The sequence below is a fragment of the Cupressus sempervirens genome, chromosome 11 (genome assembly GCF_028749045.1).
Source record: "Cupressus sempervirens isolate cs-2001-9-10 chromosome 11, ASM2874904v1, whole genome shotgun sequence".
Lineage (NCBI taxonomy): Eukaryota > Viridiplantae > Streptophyta > Pinopsida > Cupressales > Cupressaceae > Cupressus > Cupressus sempervirens.
Window position 1 is genome coordinate 576,750,116 of NC_143128.1, and position 18,559 is coordinate 576,768,674.

General features: G+C 37.9%; 1 pseudogene across 2 annotated transcripts in view; it reads left to right on the forward strand.

Moving 5' to 3' along the window:
- LOC149530956 (ATP synthase subunit delta, chloroplastic pseudogene) overlaps positions 1 to 14,888 on the forward strand; it is a 39,242-nt pseudogene extending 24,354 nt beyond the window's left edge. For both annotated transcript variants that reach the window (XR_016358598.1, XR_016358599.1), the window contains exon 2: positions 13,630 to 14,888. The product of XR_016358598.1 is annotated as an ATP synthase subunit delta, chloroplastic pseudogene, transcript variant X1 (transcript). The remainder of the gene's footprint in view (positions 1 to 13,629) is intronic.
- Positions 14,889 to 18,559: the final 3,671 nt, after the last annotated feature.

Genomic DNA, 18,559 nt, shown 5'->3' on the forward strand with positions numbered 1-18,559 from the left:
TGATTGGAGGACAAAGTATTGTAGCAACAAGTTCGTAAGCATGGGCTGGAGTATTATGACAATATTGCTGAAGTAATTAGTGAGTTGATAAATCTGCTATGTATTTGATTTTATGAATTCTGAAAATAACATTTTATTAGCAGCAGTTCATTTCCACTTTGCATATCATTGTAGTTGCTTTCTTGTTTATATTGTATGATACCAATTCCATGCACGAAACACAACAAACAATAAATGTTTGATTTCCGGAATTATAAGGGGTTTAAAACATTAAACGGAGAAATAAGAAGTTGAATGCAAACTGTTTGACATAATTCCTTTCAGCAATTTGGTTTAGTTTTTTGGGACATCCAGGGGTGCCCATTACAGTGGTATCAGAGCTATAAGTCCTGCCATCCTGTGGAGATCATATTGATAGCCGGATAAAGATGTATATTAGTCCAGATCAAGATGTGATGTTCAGCCAGTTATTGGGTACATTAGAGAAGAGGCAACGTATGCAACAGGAGCAAAATAGGCGAATGGATATGATGTTGCAACTTATGGCTAGAAAGATGGGCATCAACATTGATGATTTGTATGTTGCTCCAAAGCAGAAGGTAGTTGATTCTTCAGATGGGATCGAGACACCACCAGGCTATGCTATTGGTGATAGTCAGGAGTCCACATATCAAGCTTTGTTAGCGGATGGCGATGCAACAATAATGGGATTAGGAGAATGCGAAGATACTATCATATCAGCAGCCACTTCTATGTTAGTTGAAGCATCCAATGAGGAGTTTAATGGTATAAATGCAGTGGTTGATGTATTTTCTAATGAAGCCACACAAGTTGATGATTATAAGTTTTCACCATCTACAAAGATACAGTTTTCTGTTGCAACAGTTGGGAAGAAGAGATTTCATAGATCTTATATGGAGTTACCTTTTGGTGACATTCTGACTTCTTCACCATCAGCACAAGTATTGGGTGCTAGGTTGCACGACATGTGGTTGGTCCTGATGATGCTGATTTGTAGTTGGTTTAATGTCCATATGGATATCACATACTACTTCAATCGGGATCCGGGTGGAGGTTGGAGTTCATTGTATTGCCAGATTGCTTGAGGACAAGCAATTTCAAGGAGGGCGGATATGTAATGATCCCATTTTTAGCTCTCACGTTCTCCAAAGTCTAAGTGGAGGATAAAAAAAAATTAAATTAATTTCTTATAAAGTCATTCAATTTAAAGGTGACTTTGTATTTAATTAATTTAATTATTAATTACAAGGGAGTAGCTTTTAGGGTATGTATTAATTATTGGAAGGACAGAAGCCTCTCGTGATTTAATTAATTATTGCCAAGGAGGAATTTGTGGGGTATGCATTAATTATTGGAAGGAGAAGCTTTTAGCTCTTGCAATTAATTAATGTTTTAGTTCCTTCCAAAAGGATGAAGAAAAGGATAAATAGGGCTGAAAGTCTCATTGTTTAGCATGGGATTATTGTATTGGATGATTGTGAATTGCATTTGATAAGAGTTTGGAGGTGTGAATCACACTCCCTTTTTTTGGCAATAGAGGACGTTCATTCTCTCTTGTAACATTCTAGACGTCATTCCCTTAGGGTTTGGCCTTTGGAATACATCTCTTTGTACTTGATTGCAGCATTTTTAGAATTAATATAATTTCTGCCTTGGTTCAGCTTTTGGGCATTCCTGGGTGCCCATTACAGTGGTATCAGAGCTATAAGTCCTGCCATCCTGTGGAGGTCTTATAGGGAATTTGGAACAGCCGGATAGAGGGAAAAAGTAAGTAAAAAAAAACACAGGCTAAGCATTTATGTTTGAGCATGCGACAGGGGTCTTATAATTTCCGCGATACCAGAGCAAGACAAAATAGGATTTCAGACTTGCAAAGCAAACAGTCTAGTACATCCGTGCAGGGGGACATTGAATTCAACCATACAGACACAGAGGAGATATTCTGTGATCAGGACAATAATATGGGTGATCGAGATGACAGGAATACAGGATTAGGCGGAGGCAGAAATGCTGGTCCAGATCAAGGGGAGGTACTGTTCCGACAGTTACTGGATACATTAGAGCAGGGGCAGCGTATGCAGCAGGAGCAGAATAGGCGAATGGACATGATGTTGCAGCTCATGGCTAGACAGATGGGTGTCAATATTAATCCAAGTGATGCCAACAACAGAAACAATAACAACGAGGGAAACAATAACAACGGGGGAAACAATAACCATGAAGGCCAAGGCAACAACAATGGTCCTGAGAATAACATTAATGGTAATAATGGACACGGCAACAATGGGAATGAGGCTGATAACTTTAGACACATTGCACGCCCAGCACGGACTGTGAGCTCGAGACCTCTTCTACCCACTTTTCCACCCAGAGATCCGGTTCATCCAGTAAACGAACCGCAGATTACCGAGTTACAGGATCAGTTCAGGAGGGACTGGGAGGCTAGTGGACCAGAGTTTCAGGCGGATATTTCTCTTAGAGATTATATGGACTTGAGGATGAGACACATGCCTAAAGCAGGAGGGAGGAATCAAAACTTTGAGCTGAGGAAGAAAGTTGGAAAACTTTCTTTACCTTATTATGATGCTTCAGGGAAGATGACTGCACGAGCTTGGGTGCAGAAGGTAGATACATACTTGCAGCTTAATCCTATGCCTGAGGAGGAGGCTATCAAGTATGTGGCTATGCACTTGGATGGCGTTGCACATGAATGGTGGCATCATGGCATGGTGACTTTGGGGCATAATCAGATTACATCTTATGAGGAATTCACCGAAACATTGATTGGGAGATTTGACACTAAGGATCCCGAGTTACATTTCAAGGAGCTAGCACAGTTAAAACAGTCAGGTTCTGTGGATGCTTACATTGCCGAGTTTCAGCGCTTGTCTGTACTTGTTACTGATATCTCTCCTAGGAGATTGGTGGTGTTATTTTGTGATGGTCTTGCTGATCCATTACGAGGTTGGGTGAAGGGACATGATCCACTCACGTTAGCTGAAGCAACTAAAAAGGCACGAGATTTAGCCCTTTCGGTATACAAAGGAAAAAACCATTCAATAGATTCTTCCTACCGCAAGGACAAAGACAAAAAATCATTTCAGAAAGAGTATAGCAAACCCAAAGAAGGATCAAAAGGACTAGACAATGAAACCTTGAATGAACTTCGAAAGAAGAAGCTGTGCTTCCATTGTAGAGAGCCTTGGGACTTATCTCATAAATGTTCTCTCAAGGCTAAGGCAAATCAAATGGAGTATTTTTCAGCAGAAGAGTCAGAGTCAGAAGGGGAGGATCAGCACTCCGATTCAGATGAGGGTAACACTATAGAGGAGAGCAACATTCCTAAGGATGATAGATCGTTGGCACGCTTGACAGGGGCCCAAAAGGCAATCACATTTAAGGTCAGGGGTACTATCCAGGGGCAGAAAGTGATATCTCTTATTGACACTGGGGCTACACATAACTTCATAGATGCACAGTTGGTAGCCAGGAGAGGGTTACAGACAGAGGAGCATGATGGGTTTAGAGTCATGGTGGCTAACGGTGATAAGTTATTATGCACTCGGAAGATATCTAATCTTCGCATAAGGTTTGGAGATGGCTACGAGTTGGAAGATGAGTTCCATGTTGTGGACATGGGAGATTATGATGTCATCCTCGGCATGACATGGATGGCTTCACTAGTTGAGTTCACACTCAATCTAGCGAAATTGGAGATGAGATTCCAGCATGAGGGGAGAACTGTGGTACTTAGAGGGCTTTCAGATGGAGGTTGCAGAATAGTGTCCTTGAGGAGAATGCAGAGACTTTTTCGTCATGATGACATAGAGTGGGCGGCAGAGTGCCACATTATGCCAACTTCACCAGAGCCACAAGAAAAGAGTCATCCACTAGATGTCCAGAAGATACTTGATAGACACGCTAAAGTATTTAGCGATATTCCTCATGGGGTTCCTCCTGACAGAGGGATGGAACATGTTATTGAGCTCGAGGAGGGAGCCAAACCAGTTATGATTACTCCCTATCGTCATCCTAAGAAACACAAGGATGAGATAGAGAAGGCGATTAAGGATTTGTTGGAGATGGGGCATATCAGGCCCAGTAAGAGCCCTTTTGCTTCAGCAGTAGTATTGGTAAAGAAGAAGGATGGGACAATGCGCATGTGCATCGATTACAGGGCACTGAATAAGAAAACAATAAAAAACAGGTATCCCATTCCTAGGATTGATGAGCTGATTGATGAGTTGCATGGGGCATGCTTCTTCACCAAAATTGATTTGCGATCCGGATACCATCAGATCAGGATGAGAGCAAAGGACATTGAGAAAACAGCCTTCCGATGTCACTATGGCCACTTTGAGTTCATGGTTATGCCATTTGGTCTAACCAATGCACCTGCTACATTTCAAAGTTGTATGAACCAGGTATTCAGGAAGCAGCTGAGGAGATTTGTCTTGATCTTCTTTGATGACATCTTGGTCTTCAGTAAGACCTGGGAGGAGCACTTACATCATCTGGAGGAGGTGTTATCTATTCTGGAGAGAGAGTCATTGTATGCCAAGGAATCTAAATGTGAGTTTGGCATGACTGAGCTCCTTTACCTGGGGCATATCATTAGTGCAGATGGCGTTCGGGTTGATCCCGAAAAGATTAGAGCTATTGTAGAGTGGCCTACTCCCACAAACCTTACACAGTTTAAGGGATTCTTTGGTTTATGTGGTTTTTATAGAAGGTTTGTTAAGGGATTCTCATAGATTGCTACACCCTTGACAGATCTTACCAGGAAAGGAGCCTTCGTGTGGACAGGGGCAGCACAGAGGTGTTTTGAGCATTTCAAGCAGGTAATGTCTTCATGTCCAGTTCTAGCTCTACCGGATTTCACAAAGCCTTTTGAGCTTCATTGTGATGCATCAGGTGATGGGATTGGAGCAGTATTGATGCAGGAGAAGCATCCCATTGCATTCGAGAGTAGGAAGCTCCGAGGAGTTGAGAAAAGTTATTCTGTCTATGACCGGGAGATGTTGGCCATAATGCATGCATTGGCCAAATTTCGATCATATTTGGTAGGTGGACGTTTTGTGATCAAGACTGATCACAACAGTATTAAATACTTCATGAGCCAGCGTGATCTTAATGACCGGCAACAAAAATGGGTGACTAAATTGTAGGCTTATGACTTTGACATAGAGTTTGTCAAAGGTAAGAAAAATGTGGTGGCTGATGCCTTATCTCGGAGACCTCACTTATGTGCTCTGGCAGAGATTTCAGGAGATTGGAGAGATCGGATTATAGCAGAGTATGTCGGAGATGCTTGGGCTTCTGGATTGATTTCAGGTACCATACAGGATGATCGCTATGAGGTGATAGATGGATTGATCAGAGTTCAGGACAGGGTTTATTTGATTCCGTCATCACATTTGAGAGAGGCGATATTGAAGGCATTTCATGATGCACCCACAGCAGGACATCCGGGGGTCTTCAAGACCTACAGGCAGATCCGAGAGCGGTTTTCATGGAAAGGGCTCAAGGATGATGTTCAGAGGTATGTCAGGGAGTGTATGGTTTGTCAACAGAATAAGGGAGAACACACATTTCCTGCAGGTTTATTACAGCCCTTGCCCATTCCTGATAGGAAATGGGAAAGTATTTCGATGGACTTCATCACTGGTTTACCACGAGTGCAGGGAAGGGATTGCATCTATGTGGTGGTGGACCGCTTGACGAAGTTTGCTCACTTCTTTGCTATTCCGTCCACTTACACAACAGCACTGGTGGCAGATCTTTTCTTTAAAGAGATATTCAGGTTACATGGGCTGCCCAGATTCATTGTCAGCGACCGGGATAGTAAGTTTATGAGTGTTTTTTGGCAAGAGTTGTTTAGGTTGTGTGGTACAGATCTTACACCTAGCACTAGTTATCATCCGCAAACAGATGGGCAAACAGAGATTGTGAATAAATGGGCGGAAGGATATTTGAGGAACTATGTAACTACACAACAAAAGGCTTGGATCAGATGGTTGCATATGGGAGAGTATTGTTATAACACCACTTATCATATGTCCATCAAGATGACTCCTTTCATGGCACTCTATGGTTATGAAGCACCTAGCTTCATGGATTTAGTTTTGGGGGACAGTAGAGTGCCCAAAGCCAAAAACTTATTGCAGGATAGTCAGGACATCCTGAAAGTGCTCAAAGAGAATATACAACAGGCCCAGAATCAACAGAAATTGTATGCTGATCAGCACCGAATAGAGCGTAGCTTCGAGGTAGGGGATATGGTTTACTTGAGGCTACAACCATATAGACAGTCATCGCTCAAGAAGAGTGGAGCTGAAAAGTTGAAACCTAGATTTTATGGTCCCTACAGGGTGATTCGCAAAGTGGGCAAAGTCGCCTATGAGCTTGAGCTTCCAGAGGGCAATCGAGTGCACAATGTGTTTCATGTGTCCAGGCTTAAGAAAGCCATTGGTCAGAGTGTAGTGCCTTCTGCAGATTTACCCCCTTTGGATGAGGAGGGGAAGCTTGTGTTAGTACCTGAGGCTATTGTGGATACCAGAGAGAGGAAGCTTAGAAACAGGATAGTGAAGGAGTATTTGGTCAAATGGAAAGACCTGCCGGAGGAAGATTCTACATGGGAGAGTGAGCAAGTTATTCAGCAGGCTGGACTGAGGTTGCTTGAGGACAAGCAATTTCAAGGGGGGCGGACTGTAATGTCCCCATTTTAGCAGTTGACCAAGTGTGTGCGCGTTAGCCTTGTTCTACATGGTCCCGAGGGCTAACGAAGGGTTTAATGGGATCTTGGAGTGTTTTGGCCTAGTCATTTCCAGTTTGGGCCAAAACGAAGTTGATTTACTTAGTTTCAGGCATACTTACTATTTTTAGTAAGTCGGCAGGACACAGTGCAGGTCAATTTTGGTGATTGGACTCGATACTCCTCGGTGAGAGCTTTCCGATGAGCTATCACTCGCATTATTCGGAGTCCGATTGCTAATACATTTTAATGCCTGAAGTTTTATTAAAGTAACGTCTAATTTAATTGTAAAATATTAAAGTGTTACTTTAATATATATTTTATGGTGATGTGTACCCAAGGGAGACATAAGGGGTATTTTAATATATGTTTTATATTACACATCTTTTATCCCACATTGCCCATATGAGTTGAGGGGACCCGTGGGAATAGAATAAAAGGAAGCATTTGTGGCTTCATTAGACAGGTTGAATATGAGAAGAAATTGGTGTGTGAGTTGCAGCTTTGTTTTCGGCATTTGAGGACGTCTATCCTCTCTTGTAACATTCTAGACGTCATTCCCTTGGGGTTTGGCCTTTGGAATTCTTTCTTATTGGCTTCATTATCAGGCAGTTTAGTTGCATTTCCGGCTACAGGCAGATTTGATATTTTGCTCATATCTTCTTCACTACTTGTCCGACGCTTATGCCGCTTGGAGGGAATGGTATTATGAAGGTAGTGGACTGATTGGAGGACAAAGTATTGTAGCAGCAAGTTCGTAAGCATGGGCTGGAGTATTATGACAATATTGCTGAAGTAATTAGTGAGTTGATAAATCTGCTATGTATTTGATTTTATGAATTCTGAAAATAACATTTTATTAGCAGCAGTTCATTTCCACTTTGCATATCATTGTAGTTGCTTTCTTGTTTATGTTGTATGATACCAATTCCATGCACGAAACACAACAAACAATAAATGTTTGATTTCCGGAATTATAAGGGGTTTAAAACATTAAACGGAGAAATAAGAAGTTGAATGCAAACTGTTTGACATAATTCCTTTCAGCAATTTGGTTTAGTTTTTTGGGACATCCAGGGGTGCCCATTACATCCCACAACTTGCAATCATGCAAGTTGCGTAAAAAGATGTGATCACAACTTAAGAGTAGACTATAGTACAAGCCAAAGACTCCACAATTACCCAATAGTGTTCATGTCCTCTCCCTCTTTGGTAATCCAAGAAAAGGACAACCAGTGCTCCGTTAAGACTCATGTCTTGAGTCAGGGACATCACACATTACCCATAATTTACTTAATGGACCATGGAACATGAGTCCACGTTATTATAGGCTATGAGATTGGGCCTAATGATATCAATAGAGTTGTATGTAGGAAACCCACTTGAATCAGCCAATGCAATAATGCCACCAAAACCAACATGCATCATATGGATAATTGATGTTCGCAATATCAACATCTATCATTTAATTTGCAATGTGTAACACGGCCACCCTTAAACATCACATGCTAAGGAGAAAATTAAGCTTGGAAAAAATAAGTCAACTTTGACTATTTAACACTTCCAGTCTTGGAATAAAACTTAGTGTGTGATGTTTAAGCCATCCGGCATATCACTCTCAAATATGTTCTTACAATGCTATAAACTAGATGTCATCGCCCTTCAATATTATCACTGATATGTAATTCTTCTGGTCCAAAAAATCAAAGAACAACAAAGAAGTGTATTGAGTATCTAAGCCCTACGTGAGTGAATCCTACTTCTACTTGTCGTTGGTGAAACAAGAACTGTGCTTGCAATCAATGAACATGAACTATGAAATGCTTGCATAGTGTTGAATTATGTGATGTAGTTGTATAAAATATGGAATTAAGTAAAAAGGCTGCAACACACATCGAAAGAGATAACCAATACAAGAATGTACTTTAGTTAAAAATCAATAAGGAAAAATTCCATAAGAATGGGGTTATGCTGCATTGCCCCTATCATTAATCATCATGCAATATTTACAAGCCAATTTATCAAGTTGCACTCCTAAAGGGACTGAAACATATGCAGCACTTCTACAATGTTTTACTAGCTTCCCTTGCTCTGAAAAATTGCTTAAACAATATGCGACTACTCGACCTCATTCAATATTTATAGACAATCTCTATGGATATATAAAGAAGCAGGTGAACAGTTGAACCATAGAGATATTTTAAATGTCAATTTCATGAAAAAAATGTTTCAGCATTTGCTGGGAAGTTGAACTTTTCTTTATATTTTATATGGAAGGAAATTGGCATGTGACAAATATGTACACAAAAACTAGTGTATTTGAGAGGTGCCGAATTCATATGCATACCTTGTGTTAGTATGCAATGGACCCTGGGATGTCTGACTTACCCTTAGGCTTTGCTAATATCTGGTTGCATTCTTTATTTGCACAGTTTTAAGATAGTTGAAACATTGTATAAAGCACTTAAATAAACATATAATCTATGAGCTAGAACTAGTTATCTTAGCCAAATGAGTTATAACATCCGTTCAGGATCCAGTTTGCATCAAAATGAGAGTCTTAACATTTCCTTCCTTCGAAACTGTGGTTGTGTTCCCCTGTTATGTTTTTTTCTTGGAAGATATTCTTGCCTGATTGAGGACCATTATTTAATTTTTTGGACTTCCAATAGATGGTTGCTTGACACCAAGGGTTGCTTGCAATTTGTTTTTGGGATGAGTTTCTAGATAGGGGACAAAGGGCCTCAATTTCTGGACAGTGGGGGCATGAGGGGGGTGGTGAGGTGCTGTATATCATATACATAGAACTTGAAATGCTAATTATGAAATGATGTTTCAGTATAACAGACCAAATTGAAATACTTGAGCCTAGCAAATTGCAACATAAACTATAACCATTGAACAGTCAACATAGCAAATACCCAATAGTAACATTAAAAAACAATAATTCAAATAAAAATTCAAGTATCCATCCCGGCAGCAGTGTGGCTGCAGAATGCAAAGGTGCGGGGATGTACTGAGGATGGATACTTTGAGGTTTTGGCGGGGTGGGGGTTGCGGTCCCCAGGTTTCACTGGTTTTTATTTTCCTTTGTCTTGCAATTAACTTTTGATTTAGAGGTTGACAAACCAAAAGATATTTCAATTTCTATGGCCTGACATTCTCAAAGCAGATATGGGAAGGAATTGCAAGTATTCTCACTCAAAAAATTTAGAATAGTTGCAGCCATAAATACAAATCACGTTGGCAGAAACAGGGGATCATACATGGGAAGGCGGCACCCTTTCCAAATAGATGTCTTTGTTGCATTGTCTTTCAATTCCTCCTCCATCCAGTGCTATGCATGAAAGCTCTATGATATCATTTAGAACTTCAAACATTTCCTCTACATCCATGTCTCCCACCAGGGCTACAATTGTTTCTTTTTCTTATCTTTTCAACAAATAGGAGCCAATGTCTCCTCTGTGTTGGCTTTTGCACTAAATAGACATTGTATAAAGCACTTCAATAGACATATAATCTATGAGCTAGAACTAATTATCTCAACCAAATGAATTATAACATACTTTTAGGATCCAGTTTGCATCAAAATGAGTCTTAACATTTCCTTACATCAAAACTGTGGTTGTGTTCCCCTGCTGTTATGATTTTATCTTGGAAGATATTCTTGCCTGATTGAGGACCATCGTATAAATTGGAAGGAATTGCAAGTATTCTCACTCAAAAAATTTAGAATAGTTGCAGCCATAAATGCGAAACATGTTGCTAGAAACAGGGGATCCTACATGGGAAGGCAGCACACTTTCCAAATAGATGCCTTTGTTGCATTGTCTTTCAATTCCTCCTCCATCTAGTACTATGCATGAAAGCTCTAGGATATCATTTAGAACTTCAAACATGTCCTCTACATCCATGTCTCCCACCATGGCTACAATTGCTTTTTCTTATCTTTTCAGCAAATAGGAACCAATGCCTCCTCTATGTTGGCTTTTGCACAACATACTTTTCATGTGCATTCACATTCATTTATTGTTTAGCTGCTACAGGAGGACTGGTTGCAGAATGAGAGCAGGGAAATCATGCACCAAATGCCCATGAAATAGTCTCTACAGTGAAAACAAGGTGTCTTGAAATCCAAAGCATGATCTAAAAATCAACTCCCCTAACTGCATTGCCATGAAGTATATAAATAAATCGCTGTAATGCATCTCCACAAAAATTCCTGCAGGACCTTTTAATTATGTGTCCTTGGTTAGGTCCATAGTTCTTAAACAATTTTTGAGTTCACAAGAGAGTGGAGGATCTTTTCTCACCAGAATTCCATCTCAAGTTTAAATAAATGTTTCCATGCTTTTTTTATAGTAAATCCACTGTGAACAGATCCAATTGCCAAGGCTTCATGAATCATAATGAAGCTAGCCTAATAATAAATAGCATCCTTAGTCTTGTGAGCCATCTGATTGAAGACTGCTATAATAGCCATTAATATAAAGAATGATTTTGACCTCCATCTGGCTGCCAAGACCATCTCATCCAGCTTTCAAGAAATCAGCAAGCTTGGTTCAGTCAGTGTCTCACATAAATTTGCAAGTTAAGGAATATTTAAAAAGTATGCAATGCCATAAGCAACTGATTCAAGATTCAACATTGATTGGGGTCTAGAAGGACTTTGTTTCACTCATCCATTATCATAGTTTTACCTGGTGCTCTTTGCAGTTGGAACAAAGAATGGTTTTCAAGTAACCCTCTGACTGCCATTCCCATCTTGTCCATTCTTCAGCATCTCAACAAGCTTGTTTGGACTCTCATTAATTTGCAGATCTGGCCATAATTTGTTGAAGTACAATATGTCATCAGCTACTGGTTCAGGATTCACCATCAAACGAGGTTTAGATGAGCCTGTATTGCAAGTATCCGCTGCCCTCTTTATCTCACAGATTTTTCTTGTCATGGGAAAAGCCAAACACTCGGTGAATAATAGATACTAGATACTACAATAGACAGAATCTTACTGGATTCCATCCAGGGCTTACAAAATGGTCTTTTGGAAGGATTTAGGAGCTCACTTGCCATGTTGAGGGTCTGCACAAACATCAAACCCTAGATTCGAACTAAAAAATGTAACTTAGTATGCACTAGGAACGATTTAATTCTGCACCTATTGCTGCATAGAGAGCAGTGTGGTAGAAGGGAATAAATCTTCCAGTCAACCTTTTTTGGTTCATTGTTTATTATTCACAATTTTCTTCTATTGTTTGTCAGTCAGTCTTGTCATACTTGGGGCTAACACCCATGTTTGCCAAAACAAAGAAAAGATTTCATGATCAATAGACCAAATAACTTTCTAAATTGTTTAATGACATCTGTGAAAGTTTGATGGTGCTTCTTTGTGGATCTCAAACGTGGGTTGATAAGGGTCTTTCCATATGGGTATGCAGCAGGCCTGGATTTCTTCTGCACACATTGTGGGGTTTCAGTTAAATATTATGATACATAGTTAACTGCATTGTGCAATGTCATGAGGTAGGACACATCTTGCTGGACACATGAGGTGAAACTATTAGGCTTTTCCCATTTGAAGGGAAAAGGTGATTCCTCATGTGATCAGGTGTAATCCCTAGATCAATAAGATAGCTTGGCCTGGCCTCTAGCGATTCCACTGGAAATGTTTTCTGCAGATGAGTTTTTGAACGATGGCATTCAATGGGTTAGCATTTAATCCTCTAATTCTTACCATCTGAAAATCATGAGGTTAATTTCCTTGTGATATTTAAGATTTTCAGGCTCCTTTTTGCTGGCAAAACTCATCTTTGATGTGGTTCCATGGAAGGGGCTCAGGCTTCTAGCTTCACTCCTATGACACTCCCATGAAATTGAAAAATGCAGCTATAGGATTAAACAAACCTTATTTCATACAAAAGGAGTTGCACATGTATGACTGCAACTTTGAGCTGGTATTGGGGATGTGTCTGAAGGTTTTCCACCAGCTCAGGGATTTTTATGTATATGGGGTGGCTTGTATGATATTTGTTTTTATATTTAATTTTCATTTGTATATAATAGCCATAATTTCTCATCAAAAAGTCCTCACTTCCACTTCAAACTTCGAGCAGAATTTTTTTTAAACATCCTTGGGATCCATTGCTTTAATAGAACTGCTGATTTTCCTCAACAACAACTGCTGAGAGAGCTCAGCTAGTGCCCTCCAGGGATCATAACCTTAGACAAGACGGCAGTTTAAGCACATTTTTTATTACTATATAGTCCTTTTCTTCATCTACACAACCGTTGTAGCAAGTTTTAGTCTCATGCCTTCTGCACTCAGCGTGGAAATGTTAGCAAAAAAAATGTATCAAAGATAAACTCGGAATAAAGCTATCACCAATCACAATTCCAAAAACACAATATCATCAGAAAATTCAGCGATAATGTCCTTATTGCAATACATCCCCTCTTTAAACCAAAGATATAATCTTCTTCGACCTCTCCTTTAACTATCAATGCCGTTTGAATCTTCCTTACAGTAAGTGAATTTATCTTCTTAACCATGCATGTCTTTTGTTTTTCCTAACTATTTTGAACTGTAGCAGAAAGCTAGTTTTACGAAAATAACTGCCACTAGATGATTGATTTTACAATGTGCCAGCATTATCACTTATGAACTTTTGGGCAATTAATCTGGCAGTTGGACTTTTTTTTTATAAAAAGCTTAGCTTGTTTTGATTTAAAGTTTCATGTTTGCAAATGAAATTTATACTTTTCAAATGGAATTATTTACCTACTTAGACCATTGCATATGTTGGAATCCTAAAGTTTTCAATGCAGTGTGATCTCAAACTATTTCTTTTGGCTAGATGGAAACATTGGCGCAATCTTCCTTAGGCGTACATTCCAGGCCATCTCTGCGGGGACTTCAAACCAAAGAACATCTAAAACAGCTTCCTTTTGCTCATGTGGCACCTGGATCACGTTCCTCCAGCCCATTTGCTCGAGTTCATTGCTCCATCTCCAGATCAGGAGTTGGAATAGCGCCCAAAAGCTCTTTTACAAATGATGCTCTAAAGGCCTTGCATGCCACGCCCACAAGTAGTCCACAAAGGCCTGTAGTCGTGGTGCAAGATTCTGCAGCAGCAGGATATGCAGCAGCTCTTTTGGATATTGGACAGTCCAATAACACACTTGAGGTAATTAATAGAGATATGGAGAAGCTCTCACATTTGTTGAAAAACCAAGAGGTCTATGATTTCCTCATCAATCCCGCAATTGGGAGTAGAAAGAAGAAGAGCATTCTTAAGGCTATTGCAGATGATGCAAAATTCCAATCTTATACTCTCAATTTCCTGAGTCTTCTTGTCGACAAGCAGCGGATGAACATAGTAAAGGATATCCTGAAAGAGTTTGACTCTTTATACAATGAAATGACAGATACACAAGTTGCTACAGTATTCTCTGCTCTGAAGCTCGAACGTTACCAGTTAACCCGAATTGCAAAGAAAATAAAGAACTCAACCGGTGCTCAGAATGTGAAACTGCAGAGCATAATTGATCCGTCTTTGATAGCGGGCTTCATCATCCGCTTTGGAAAGGATGCATCCCAAATGATAGATATGAGTGTGAAAGGTCAATTTGAGAGCTTGCCTGCCCAATTTGTTGGTGCAGAAAAGCCTGCAGCTTTCTAATCACCCCTATGCTAGAAACTTGTCTACATAATCCAATTGTCTTTTCCTATCGGACTGTAAAATTGGCATGTAAAACTTGTTTCCATTTTGGCTAAGGATTTTCCAAATCATTTATCCATCTTTATATGTTAGAGCACTACCAATATTCATGATGCTTATATGAATAATCCAGTCTCCTTTTGGGCTGACTTGCCACCTATAAAGCCAGTATGTCCCCTATATGAAATCAAAGTTGTTGATAAGAAAAGGTATTACCAGAAAGCTAACTGTTCGAAACCGAGTTCCACTAGATGAGTCAAACTGAGCTATATACTTGTAAATAAAAGAAGGATTGAGATTGCTAATCTGGAGCTTATCGTTCTACGAAATAAAATGCATGTCTGTAAATGTTACTGATATTTATTAAATAATATATGATCTTGGTGTCCGGTGAAGGATGTGCGTTGTGGCATTTATTTGTTTGTTAGTATGGATATAGTTTGATATTACATATGATTTGGCTTTATTCAGACATCTTAGTGTATATTTATTACTGAAAATGTTAGTTTTACAAGACAGTAAATACAACGAATCCATTATGCAAGTGCAAGTGTTTTTTGAGAGAACCACAAAGGTGGTAATGTACATATGGTGTTCATTATGGGAATAGTAAATTTTTTCTTTAATAATAATATTCATTAGTTTCTTATTATTTATTTATATTTATTATGTTAAATAATAATTTAATTGAATATACTGTGTATTTTTTCTCAATATTAGAGCCATTTATTTTGACTTGTGGTTAAGTATTTTCCCATTTAGTATAAAATTAAAATCAATACCCATTTTTTTCTAAGAATTTGGTATACGTTGAAATCAAAGTAATCAAAAAAGAAATGCATGATTTAATAATTAAATATGTCATAAATGTGTTTTAACCAAAATTTTATTCCCACTTCTGTTTTTGTTCATGTTTTTCTTTTATCTATAAAAATTATAATGTTAAACTTCTAGAAATATGCAAAACCTAAAAACACAGTTTCCAAACCATAATATAATAATATTTACTTACACACATTCCCTTCAATTTCTCTATTGAATCTATTTTTCTGGCATTTGAGTTTTAAATTATCTTTTCTCAAATACTACTCATTGTACATTATACACCATATACTTTCTATTGTTAAATATTTTTTCTTTCTTATTAATTCATCATTTCACATGTGCATGCCCATTCATCTTCAAAGCCATGTTCCCCACTTGTAAGGGATATAAAATGCAAAATCTTTTATGAAATGATTTAAACAAGTGTCACTTAGTTGTGAATACTTACCTTTATAGAATTGTAGCAATAATACTATTGTATTATATTATTTATATATTATATATTTTTATGATTGATTCTATTACTTATACCATTGTTACGCAACGCAAAATATTTTGTTTCAAGGACCGAATCTTCATGCATGTGAATTTTTAAATGACTAATGTCTATTCCTTATTAAGATCTAGTCCAAGGCTAGAATTCATTGTCACACTAAGAAAAAAGCAATGATAACAAGAGATTTCAGCTTCATTACTAAACATTACAATAAAGTATTAGTTGTGAGAAGTGACGATGCAAGTGACATCATTAGTGTTTGGTATATGTTCATTGAGAGGATATGTTCGAGAGCAAGGATTAATTGCCAAATCAATCAAGGAACGTGAAGATACTTCTACTTCCATATTTAAGAATTACTCTAAAGTTTCATCGATCTTGTGAATAACTTGTGGACCTTATTAAAGTATCTACGTCCATAGGTGATCTTGCATCACCCAAAAAAAATCCAAACGTAGCAATAACTTGTGGACCTAATTAAAGCATCCAAGTGCATAGGTGATCTTGCATAACCCCAAAAAAGATTCAAGTATTTTTTCTCTCTCTTCTACTTCAAGTTTAGTTTGTTTTTAGTTGACTTTTGTGTTTTCATCATGGACCAATTTCTAAAATTAAAGTTTAAAGCAAATGATGATTTCATTTGGTTAAAGGGCTTAATGGGTATATATGGTTTAAATTTGGTGAACTTTGGACCAAAAGCAATTAAGTTATGACTAGTTGAATGTTTGCACATCATTGGGAACTAGTCCAAGGTTTGATTAGTCCCAAGAACCACCAAAACTACCAAAAAAAACTAGTTCTTGGTAAGGCTTACCTTGACTATAACAAGCTTTGGGTTCTACTCAAAGTGTTGACTAAGGCTATATAATATATTGGGAGTTAGAAACTTTAAGTTCTCACAACATCATGCCTCGTTGAAGAGTTTCATTTATAATAAATCTCAAATGGATACATTTAAATTTATCTATTTATTATGCACTTCCTAAGGGCCATGGAAGCATTGACAAGGAATTCTAAGTTCCCTTATAACCCTTAGTAAGGCTAATGAGCTTTTAGTTACTACTTAATTTGGAACCCGCAACAAAGAATAAAGGTTGTAAAGTGTTGAGTTCCAATTAGGATGGAAGCCCTGAAAAAAATACATATAAGTAATTTTTTTAATACCTTGTTTGACTCCATGTTGTCGAAAAAATACAAGACACCTAGAAGTTTGTGGAGTTGTTGAGGAACAAATCTCTCAATAGATTGGGAAAATTTGATCAAGTACATGTTTTTAATGGGCCTTGACAAAGGTTAAGAAGGTTCGGGAGAAAAAGAGTAACCAATTTTGTGAACCTTTGAAACCCTTAATGGTTATAATTCCCACTCTTGCCTTAGACAAAAGGCAAAAAAAGCTTTGACAATTGGTTTTTGGGAGTTCTTAGAGTTAAAGTTTGTGAAAAAAAAAATAAAACTAGAATCTAATGAAAGACTTAGATTAATCAATATGAAATGAAATTGACAGAATAATAATATCAAACCAATTTTCGTTGTAACTACTCAGAGGACACATAAGAGTTAGCTTGTTCATACAAGCAAGAGTTGGTAGGAGGCTTGGACAAGATTGAGACAAGTGTCTCAACTTGGAGGAAGTAGAGTCCTCGTGGAATCAACCACCTACCATCTAGAAGGGTAGTGTCCAAATTGGATTTAACCATAACTTAGGAGTAGTAAGAGTAAAAAAGACGACTCAACAATATCCTCCTAATAATAATATCCAAAATAAACAATTCCTCCTAATTTATGAGTTCATCTATGTAAACTTAATAGAAGAGTGAAATGGAAAAGAACTATTTACTCTTAACACTCTCCCTTAGGTAAAACTTAGGGAGTACACTAATGTAATATATAGTTAATGGGTTCTAAAAACAAAGTCATGTTAGGTACCCATGTACAACTAAAAGCATGCAATTTTTCAAAAAAAAGAGGGAAAGGCACATGGGAAAAGCCCTCCCCCAACAAGAGATAACTAAAAAATAAAACACATGAATGAAAGGAATAACTAAAACCCCCATAAGTGAAGTGCATACAAGATTTTACAAGACCTAGAAAAAAATCTAATATTTTAAAATAGACTCTAATACCATGTTAGAATCTGCTAATAAAACACATATAATCCAAAATCCAATTGGAAGAGTTAGACCAAAACTAAAAATAAAATAAGAAAAATAACATTGTTAGACAATATTGATGTATATGAGGTATAACAAAATAATGTGAAATCTCTATTATGATATTCTAGCATATACAATATATCTCCAATATGATATGAAATACATAAAAGATAAACTATTTTTTATAGGCAAGAGCTGGTAACAGGCTTGGACAAGGTTGAGAGAAGTGTCTCAACATAGAGGAAGTTGAGTCCTCATAGAATCAACCACCTACCATCTAGAAAAGTGGTGTCCAAATTGGACTTAACCATATCTTAGGAGTAGTTGGAGTCAAAAGTATGACTCAACAATATCCTCTTAATAGTAATATCCAAAATAAATAATTCTTCCTATTTTATGAGTTCACCTAAATAGACTTAATAGAAGAGTGAAATAGAAAAGAACCATTTACTCTAACACCCCACCTTAAGCGCAACTTAGGGAGTACACTAATGCAATATATAGCCAATGGGTCCGACAAAAAAGCCATGTTAGGTACCTATGTACAATTGAAAAATGTTCTCATAACCAAAGAAAAGGGAAAAACCTAGTG